This window comes from Neoarius graeffei, chromosome 15 (genome assembly GCF_027579695.1).
Source record: "Neoarius graeffei isolate fNeoGra1 chromosome 15, fNeoGra1.pri, whole genome shotgun sequence".
Taxonomy (NCBI): Eukaryota; Metazoa; Chordata; class Actinopteri; order Siluriformes; family Ariidae; genus Neoarius; species Neoarius graeffei.
In genome coordinates, this window is record NC_083583.1 from 27,137,427 (window position 1) to 27,148,068 (window position 10,642).

At 41.7% G+C, this 10,642-nt stretch overlaps 1 protein-coding gene across 1 annotated transcript in view; it reads right to left on the reverse strand.

Moving 5' to 3' along the window:
* Positions 1–7,462, reverse strand: part of lrrk1 (leucine-rich repeat kinase 1) — a 266,364-nt gene extending 258,902 nt beyond the window's left edge. The window contains exon 1 of the mRNA XM_060941094.1: positions 7,317–7,462. The gene's annotated coding sequence lies outside the window, so the exon portion shown is untranslated. The remainder of the gene's footprint in view (positions 1–7,316) is intronic.
* Positions 7,463–10,642: the final 3,180 nt, after the last annotated feature.

Sequence of the window (10,642 nt, forward strand, 5' to 3'; positions counted from 1 at the left end):
AGGCAAAAAAAAAAAAAAAAAGTGTGTAATTAAAGCTCTCAGGAGTTTTCAAACAACTTAACTAGCCTATTTAGAATTATCTGGCATCTTACCATAAATTATCATCATATCATAGATCTGTTAAACAATGCAAGAAGAATGGATCAAAGTTTTTCTTGTCAGCAGATATTTTACCACCAACAGCTTGAATGTGCAGAGAACTTAAAATTAAAAAAAAAAAAAATTCCACTTTTAACTTTAACCAAATGAAGAGTGGGAACAGTGAAGAAACGTGCACAACAGCAAAATTGTACACCGTCAGAAACAGAGGTACAGTAGGAGTCCATTTCTGTCCCCCAAGGTACAATCTACACCAGGGGTTCTCAACCTTTTCTACTTTGAGGCCCACCTATTCATACTTGTAATGAGTCGGGGCCCATTAAAAAATACCCTCAATTATTTTGGCTCATCTATTCTATTAGAATCTAATAATCTATTGTAAAGTGTATTAATAGGATGCAACATCACTCCCTGTTACAGATGGGAGCGCAGGAATTAAATAAATGCAATAAAACAAACTGTTTTTAATTTTAGGTATTGTATTTAAAATTGTATGGATGTGCCAGAAGCCAACATAAAACCATGCATGCAGGGCATTCTCACTCGAAAGGGATTAATGATCCAAAAGTGGAGTCTGGTCGATTAACACAAGAACTTATTGCCATGTTTGTGTTCAGCAAACAAGCAAGTTATTAAAACCAAGAAGTACACTCAAAAGATGTGGATATAGAAACCACTCAATGGGACTAGATCCTTACACGCTAACAGAGAAGGATTTTTCCCATGAAAGAAAAATTTACGAGGTAAATTTGACATTAGCAGAATAAAATTTGATCCTGCTGTAGCCGTAACTAAATACAAAGACAATAGTTATGCATATTGTTAAGTAACTTAATGTGAAGTTAATTAACAGATATTCAACAGATTTCATTTTTTTAAAGACTGTCTATATTTTTAGTCTTTTGTATTTGTAATTATTTGTATCTGCACATGCACAACCCCACCAGCTCTACTGATCAACGTATCGTGTTTAAATAAAAGTTATTCATTCATTATGAGTTGGAAAGTTATCCATCCGTTGATTTCCCCGACATCTCAAACTACCTGGTGCTGCAGACATCGTTCTACATGGACAAACAGATGAAAACTTGGAAGAGCATGGAGGAGTGCAACTTTTTATATGTGGCTGGGTTAAAGATCTGGGGATCAGGACATTACAAGATAAATCCTCTATTGTTTTTGCCTGCGTAAGGAGGGATTTCTGGGCTTTTGTACGTGTCTTTGAGAAGGTTGCTAGGACACTACAAGTTTTAGTATTGGCAGGGCCGGATTAACATGGCCAGGGGCCCCTAGGCTACAAGTTGCTGTAGCCCCCCCCCCGGCCACCACCATCTTATCCCATCTACCTGTAAAGAACTGTCTATTTTCTACATTTTAAAGTTTTTTTGGGTTTTTTTTCATTATTAAACTTTTATTAAAAGTTATTAAAAAGGAAACTATCATGCATGTCAATGTCATCGGAGTGTGTGTGTGTGTGTGTGTGCGCGCGCGCGTGTTTGTGAAATTAGTGGCAGTGGCACATTCATCCACAAATGGGACGGGGTCTGAAAGGGATGGTCCTTCACCCTCACCAGAGCTAGTAGTACTACTGGCTGCAGCTGCAGCTAACATAATGTTTGCTACGCTAGTGTCATGATGACTTACATTTGCCAGGTGAGTTTCATTAGGTTTAAAAAACCCTGTTAGTTTTGGTATATTGCTCAATAGAGCTTTGTCACGTTGGGCTTTTTGCCGTTGCGCCTTGCGCTTTTGAGCACCGCTCTCGTATTTTCTGTCACACATGTTCACTGTTCAACTGTGGAGTGACGTCGTGCGTGACGTCTAACGTTTATATATGGAAGGCGGATTTGCCTCACCCAATCTGCGTCCATTTATTTAAATATTAATTTTGAGCCAGTGAATATGAAGGGTTTTTTTTCTTTTGACCAATTGGGGCCCCCCCTGCGAGGCGGGGGCGTGGGGGCCCCTAGGCTGAAGCCATATGAAGCCTGTGCGGTGATCCGGGCGTGAGTATCGGGTGTAAACAAACCACAGCCACTTGATTCTCAATCTTCCCTGCTTTTCTCTTCCAGCAGGCATCACAGATCCATATAATTTATCCACAAATGTATTTATTTATTTATTTATTCGGCCCCTTACACGCTCTCTCTCTCAGTGCACGTGCAGGTTAAATGTGACAAAATAAAGGCTTGTTCTTCTTAATTTACCCAAAAATGTATTTATTCCACTTGAAAAGTATACAGCAAACCAGCTACTGGATTTGGGACACTACGACATCCTGAACTATTTAGTATTTGGCTTCAAACTTGAAAAAATTTAGCAGCACACTAGATGGCACTTCGCTACCCTGGTTGAGAAACACTGAGCTACACTAATGTACCCCCTAGGGCTCATTATTGGACCTCAAGGTAACTATGGGTGTTTTCACACTTGGTCCCTTTCAGTCATCTAACCGAACTCAGATCGATGACAGCATTTTTTGCGCATATGTGAACACTCCAACTGTACCCAGACCCCTTTAAAGCGAACCGAACTGAGACCACCTCAGGAGGTGGTCTCAGTACGGTTCGCTAAAAATCAACGGTACGGTTCGCCTAATCTGCGCATTGTGAACAAAAAGCGCACCGGGTTCACTTCGCCTTTTTCACTGTACTTTAACCTTCTTCGTTTGCCGTAGTTGGTCACGTGACTGTAGCAGGGAAACTCAACTTCCTTTTGGAACTTACCACAGCCGCTTTACAGTTCTCTGAACTTACTGACTGATGAGTTGGCCACAATAATATAACTATATTATTTATATTTTATATATTATATATATATATATATATATATATATATATATATATATATATATATATATATATATATATACATAAATAAATATATAATATAATAAATTTATTTTCCTTAATCTGCACTATTTTGATCAAAGAATACAGCAGGGCAAGCATGGCAGCAGACATTTTGATTCAAGAGAAAATTACCCAGAATTCCGTGCACTGGGGGTCTGAGGGCTCTAGAGGACCTGGTGTGAACAGAAAGAGGACTGAGGCCCCATCAAAGCTTAACTGGACCAGAAAGAGAACCCAGTCCTCTTTGTAATAAATTCACAGTGTGAACACGAAAAGAACTGAGTTCTTTTTCTGTTGGTCCACTTTTTGGTCCACTTAAAGAGGACTGAGTCTGGTTCCTTTAAAGGGGACCAGGTGTGAAAACACCCTATGTGTACCTTTTTACAGCCAAAAAGGTACATACATGTCTCCAAGCAGTATATAAAGGGTACAAACAAGTACTTATTTTCTTACTTCTATAATGTACTTACTTAGAGGGTACTTATTTTACTTATATAATTTATTTATATCAGTATCATTACGGTACTTACATAAATGTACTTTATTTTCCAAGAGTGCCCCAGTTCACAATGAATCATGTAATATTATAATTACGCTCACTTGCGCTAAGCTTATTTGAGACATAATACTGATGTCTGAGCTCTGAATTTCAGCCACTAGCCAATCATTTCAATACCCAAACTTTTTCTTCATTCTATGTGGGGTCAGTGTGGATAGGCTGAGCTGATAGGGTTAAAGGTCTTGCCCAAGAGTCCAAAAGTGGCAGCTTGGCAGTGCTGGGGTTCAAACTCCATTAACATAGAGCCTTAACCCTCTGAGCCACCATTGCCCCAATTTCAACCACTATCCAATACTGAGCCATTACCAACAATCTCTCAAGAAGAAGAACTTTATCACACGTACACTTAGACACTCTCTCTGCATTTAACCCATCTGAAGCAGTGAGCATGCACACACACACGAGCAATGAGCACACACCCAGAGCAGTGGGCAGCTACGCTACAGCGCACAGGGAGCAGTTGGGGGTTAGGTGCCTCGCTCAAGGGCACCTCAGCCCACGGCCGTCCCATATTAACCTAACCCCATGTCTTTGGACTGTGGGGGAAACCGGAGCACCCGGAGGAAACCCACGCAGACAACATGCAAACTCCACACAGAATTCTTTATATAAATGATATGTGCAATGTATCAAAGATATTTAAGATGGTATTATTTGCAGATGACACAAATATGTTTTGTTCTGGAACAAATTTACATGAGTTAGAAAACATAATCTCTTCAGAATTGTGCAGGTTAAAAAGTTGGTTTGATCGAAATAAATTATCATTAAATCTGTCTAAAACAAAAATCATGTTATTTAATAATTATAAAATAAATAAGGCAATAAATGTACAGGTAGATGGTGCTGATATTGAAAGAGTTTCTAATAATAAATTTCTTGGGGTAATAATAGATGATAGAATTACTTGGAAATCACATATAAAATTAAACTATCAAGAAGCATATCTGTGTTGAGTATAGCTAAGCACGTCCTAGACTATAATTCACTCCGCATTCTTTACTGTTCCCTGGTTTTACCATACTTAAATTACTGCTCAGTGGTGTGGGGAAATACGTATAAATATTCATTTCATGCAATAACTATACTTCAAAAAAGAGCTATAAGAATAATTCATAGTGCTGGTTACCGAGATCATACTAAATCACTATTGTTAAATTCAAAATGTTAAAAATTCAGGGATATTATAGAATATAAAACTGCCTTAATAATATACAAAATAAGGAATTATGAAGTACCAAGGAATATTCAAACAATGTTCTCGAATGGGGGGGCTATAATTTTAGGGGGAAATTGAAATTTAAAACTCGCAGTGCTAGGACAACGTTAAAAATGTTCAGTATTTCTGTTTGTGGAGTAAAGCTATGGAACAGTTTGAATGTGGAGCTCATGAAATGTACAACTATAAACCAGTTCAAAAAAAGGTATAAGGAACAGATCTTTATGAGGTATAGGGAGGAGGAATTACAATAACATTCTACTGATAATACAAGTGTATATATGTGGGTATGGGTACGTACGGATATATGTATTATATAAAATGTATGCATAATTGTGATATTATGGGTGTCTGTGTACATATGGATGTGTGTATAGTTATAGGTATGTGTATATGCGTGTATATATGCATAAGTATCTGTATATATGATTTGATTTGGTCGATATTATACCATGTTGGTATGTTTTGGTATGTTTTCTTTTTTGTTGTTGCTTTTGTTTTCTTTTGTATATATAGTTTATTATGGCGGAAAGTGACATTTGATTAGTGGTGGTATAGAGGGCTAGGATTTGATAAGTTATTTACTTCTTCCTAATCCTTTCCGAACATTATTATGTTACTGCCTTGTGGCTATGCTATTCTGTTTGTTTATGACGATGTTTTGATTATTACATGATTTATTTATTATTTTTTTTTACATAGGGCGGTACGGTAGTGTAGTGGTTAGCGCTGTCGCCTCACAGCAAGAAGGTCCGGGTTCGAGCCCCGTGGCCGGCGAGGGCCTTTCTGTGTGGAGTTTGCATGTTCTCCCCGTGTCCGCGTGGGTTTCCTCCGGGTGCTCCGGTTTCCCCCACAATCCAAAGACATGCAGGTTAGGTTAACTGGTGACTCTAAATTGACTGTAGGTGTGAATGTGAGTGTGAACGGTTGTCTGTGTCTATGGCTACGTTTACATTACGTCGAATCAGCGGATCATCAGATTAACGTTCTTAAAACGATTCGCGTTTACACTAAAACCGTTAGCCGTGCACACAGCAACGCCAATACGCGGATACGCTAATCACATGACTTTAGACGGCGCGTAACATGATCCCAGTGCATTTAGGGCATGCGCAAGGCTCACCACTTGCAAGTAGAAGGATGGCAAGCCGCGCAAGGCTCACCACTTGCAAGTAGAAGAATGGCAAGCCTAATACACGGATACGCTCGGCTCCGCAGGCATCCTGCGCTCCAAATCACTCCGCCCTGAACAGCGAGTGCCCTCTGGAGGGTGCGCACTCCGGCCCTGCGCAGCTCACAGAGCGCGCGAGTGAAGTGAACAAGTCACGATTCGGGACTGAGCCGCTGTGTGTGTGATCCCAGCGCATATCACTTACCACTTGCAAGTGGAAGGATGGCAAGCCTAAAGACAATCATAACTACACAATGGGCAGTATTTGCATCAGTATTTGCAGTATTTTCATACTTTTATACTCTTTAATGAAAGGTGATACAAGGCGGAAGTCCGCGCCGTTTTTCAGCAGTCGCGTCACATGACCAACGCCAGCGAATCAGGAAGGTGGATGTCACAGTGACGTTGTCCAATGAGACGCCAGCTAGAGCTCAGCACAGCGTATCCGCGTATTCTCAATGTTTACACAGCACCGGAGCTGACACGATCTGGATTGAATACGTGGACGCTGGCGGATTCCCGTTTCCTGGCGTTTCCAGGGGGTTTAATGTAAACGGACAGTGCATCCGCGAAGAAAACGAGACAGATACGGTCTAATGTAAACGTAGCCTATGTGTCAGCCCTGTGATGACCTGGCGATTTGTCCAGGGTGCACCCCGCCTTTCGCCCATAGTCAGCTGGGATAGGCTCCAGCTTGCCTGCGACCCTGTAGAAGGACAAAGCAGCTAGAGATAATGAGATGAGATTTTTTTTTACATCTTCTTTACTGTTTGGAATAAATCAATCAATCAATCAAAAAGGCCCCTGCCGGCTGTTGGGCTCGAACCCAGAACCTTCTTGCTGTGAGGCGACCGTGCTGCCCACAAACATAAACTGCTAGAAAATGTGGTTCGACAAGTCAAATTTAAACTCTGGTTAGTTTGTCTCTTAAGGTTTAGTTAGTTTGGTTGGAGTTGTGCCAGGGTTGTGTTTACAAACACCATTTTGATGAGGTGGAATGAAGGGTTATGGGATATGAGGATTAGAGGGTTATCCCAGTTTCAAGTATCACTCTTACTCAGGAATTAGGTCACAAATGAGCAATTAAATAAACTTGTGTGTTCAGGTTAACTATGTTAGAAGTCACTCTGTTAAGTGCGGGTTCAAAGAGTAACTTTGTCTCGCGCGCAGAGTAGAAACTTTCACACTGTCAAACTCGACTACAGAGCGCGCGCACGCGCAAAAGCAGGGAAAAAAAACAAATACAAACAAACAAACAAACAAACAGAATGCCATAATACTGCATTAAATAGTAAAATGATGTGATGAACTGACAAAACAGTACAGGAAACCTCGCTAAATCAGTCACCGTAGCTCTGATCTCGCGTGGTTCCAGCTGTAACTCAAATCCAGATGCAGAAGTTCAAAGCAACTTACCGACATTACACACCGACATGCCTTTAAACAAACTCGACACTGATTCAGACACCGTGGACAGCTCGGATATGTCTTAAAAATCTGTGTCATGAAATGCAGTGCAGCTCCTACACGCGGATTCACTTCTGCTTCATTTCTACTTCCTGGTGTTGCTGCATTGTAAAGCCTCAGCTTTCCCTTCAGGCACATAATGGGGAGGCAGAGCCAGACCAACAGAACAGGAAAAACAATTACATTATATTATATCAGCGCCATGGCATATCAACTCATGGCAACAACTTACTAAAAATAACCAGTGTTGGTGTGGTTAGCACTGTCACCTTACAGTAAGAAGGTTCTGCGTTCGAGCCCAGGGGTCGATGGGGGTCTTTCTGTGTGGAGTTTGCATGTTCTCCCCGTGTCTGCTTGGGTTTCCCCCAAAGACATGTGGTTAGGTTAACTGGCTACTCTAAATTGCCCATAGGTGTGAATGGTTGCGAGGAGAAAACCTCTATAATAATAATAATAATAAAAAAGAAAGCAGAACACTAAAGAAGCTGATCACCACAGCAGCTCCATGGAAAAGTCATTCTCCACAGCATGCTGTTGTTATTATTATGGACAAGATATCATCAGGAGGCTATCCTACAATAGATAATAACTTGTCCACACAAGATAAGTTATGCACAGACAATAAATAGCGCAAGATAAATAACTTGTGAGCATGAGATAATAACTTGTGCACCCAAGATAAATAAGTTACGTGCACAAGATAAATAACTCATGTTCACAAGATTAAAAAAAAAACAACAACTTTAGAGCGGCGGCACAGTGGTGTAGTGGTTAGCGCTGTCACCTCACAGCAAGAAGGTCCGGGTTCGAGCCCCGTGGCTGGTGAGGGCCTTTCTGTGTGGAGTTTGCATGTTCTCCCCGTGTCCGCGTGGGTTTCCTCCGGGTGCTCCGGTTTCCCCCACAGTCCAAAGACATGCAGGTTAGGTTAACTGGTGACTCTAAATTGACCGTAGGTGTGAATGTGAGTGTGAATGGTTGTCTGTGTCTACTGTATGTGTCAGCCCTGTGATGACCTGGCGACTTGTCCAGGGTGTACCCCGCCTTTCGCCCGTAGTCAGCTGGGATAGGCTCCAGCTTGCCTGCGACCCTGTAGAACAGGATAAAGCGGCTAGAGATAATGAGAAAACTTTAGAGCCTCTGTAAAGAACAAAAATGAGTTTCAGTAAGAAATCAGGCAGCACGGTGGTGTAATGGTTAGCGCTGTCACCTCACAGCAAGAAAGTACGGGTTCGAGCCCCATGGCCAGCGAAGGCCTTTCTGTGCGGAGTTTGCATGTTCTCCCCGTGTCCGCGTGGGTTTCCTCCGGGTGCTCCGGTTTCCCCCACAGTCCAAAGACATGCAGGTTAGGTTAACTGGTGACTCTAAATTGAGCGTAGGTGTGAATGTGAGTGTGAATGGTTGTCTGTGTCTATGTGTCAGCCCTGTGATGACCTGGCGACTTGTCCAGGGTGTACCCCGCCTTTCGCCCGTAGTCAGCTGGGATAGGCTCCAGCTTGCCTGAGACCCTGTAGAAGGATAAAGTGGCTAGAGATAATGAGATGAATAAGAAATCAAATCTCATTCATGCAAGGACATGAGTTCTAAAATGTTTTGCAGCCAGAGACCCATTTAAATGTAAACATAGAATTCCTTATCGACTTACTTGTTTTGGTGTTACAGAGGTCTGGATTAAACACACTGAAATGGGTTGATCCATTTACCCAACCAGTTAGACCTTGATAAATAAATATAATCATTTTGATAATTGCGGATTTTAATTACAATACTGTAACAAAACACATTCATTTATTCTCTATTCTCATTCATTATCTATCAATCGCTTATCCATTGCAGGTCAAGGGTGGGCTGGAGCCAATCCCAGCTGACATTGGGCAAGAGGTGGGGTTCACCTTGGACAGGTCACGAATTTATTGCTGGGCTAACACAGAGACAAACAGACAGACAGCCATTCACACTCACATTCACACCTATGGGCAGTTTAGGGTAGCAAGTTGACCAAATTCACATGCCTTTGGTCTGTGGGAGGAAACCTGGGGAACTGGAGGAAACCCACACAGGCATGAAGAGAACATGCAAACTCTACACAGGAAGCTTCTGGTTGACCACTAGTTTTGAACCCAGAACCTTTATTAGGGCCCGAGCCCTATAGGGCGAAGGCCCTATTGTTCTTGTAAGAGTTCACTATTATTATTCTTCCGTCTTCTTCTTCTTCTTCTTCTTTATTTTTCTCCGCTGTTGGGCCATTTTCGGGGCACTTGCCATGGGCGAAAACGCACGAAATTTGGCGCCAGTTCCGAGAATTGCCACCGCTACTCAGAACCAAAAGCCCAAACTTGGCCGGGGCTCAGGGCCTCTATAGCGCCCCCTAAGTCGTTGTGATTTTGGTCTCCCGCATTAAGGTGCCTGGTTGCCATGTAGTTTGTAGTAGTGGCATGCCATTTGGTACGCATATGTATCTCACTAAGCCGGACAAAAATGTAATGCCAATGCATTAGCCACGCCCAACAGGAAGTGAGGTAATTTCACTTTTGTGAGAAATGCATGGCCACGAAGACGGCGCAACTCCTCCTAGACCGTTCATAGGAATGTCACCAAAATTGATACACATCATCTACAGACATGGCTGACAAAAGTTACTAAATACGTTTCACGTAGCATAAACCGTTCAGAAGTTATACGTCAATCAATTTTCGATGCAAAATTTTACATGCTTAAAAATTCATAACAAATCTTCTAGTTGCTCAAAACTGCTCATACTTCACACGCACATCACTCATTGGGCTTCTGACATGTTACCCAATTTCTGTGATATTTCGCCACTGGGGGCGCTATTTTTGGTCAAAAAATCCAATCTTTCCTCAAATTTGGTCAAACTTCACGGCCACCCTCTTACTACCTCCCATGTCATGTATACCACATTTTGGGAATTTTCGTCCATGGGGGGCGCTGTTTTTGGCCGCCGCAATTGCTCCAAAACGGGTTTTTGGTAAATTATTCCATAATGCTTTCCCTTCACACCACTACCTTGTGATAGTACATTGCTGTTGTAGACACTTATTTTTCCAACTCATAATCGCTCATGTACAGCATAGCGCCACCTACTGACATGGGAAAAACCAAAAAATTTATTCTTCAAAAATCTATATCTCATCTTCTATTTACTCAATTGTCATCAAACTTCATACGCAAACTCTTCATAGCTCGCCTGACATATACGCCAAATTTTGTGCACTTTCGCCCCTGGGGGTGCTGGTTATGGCAAAAATGATATTGCA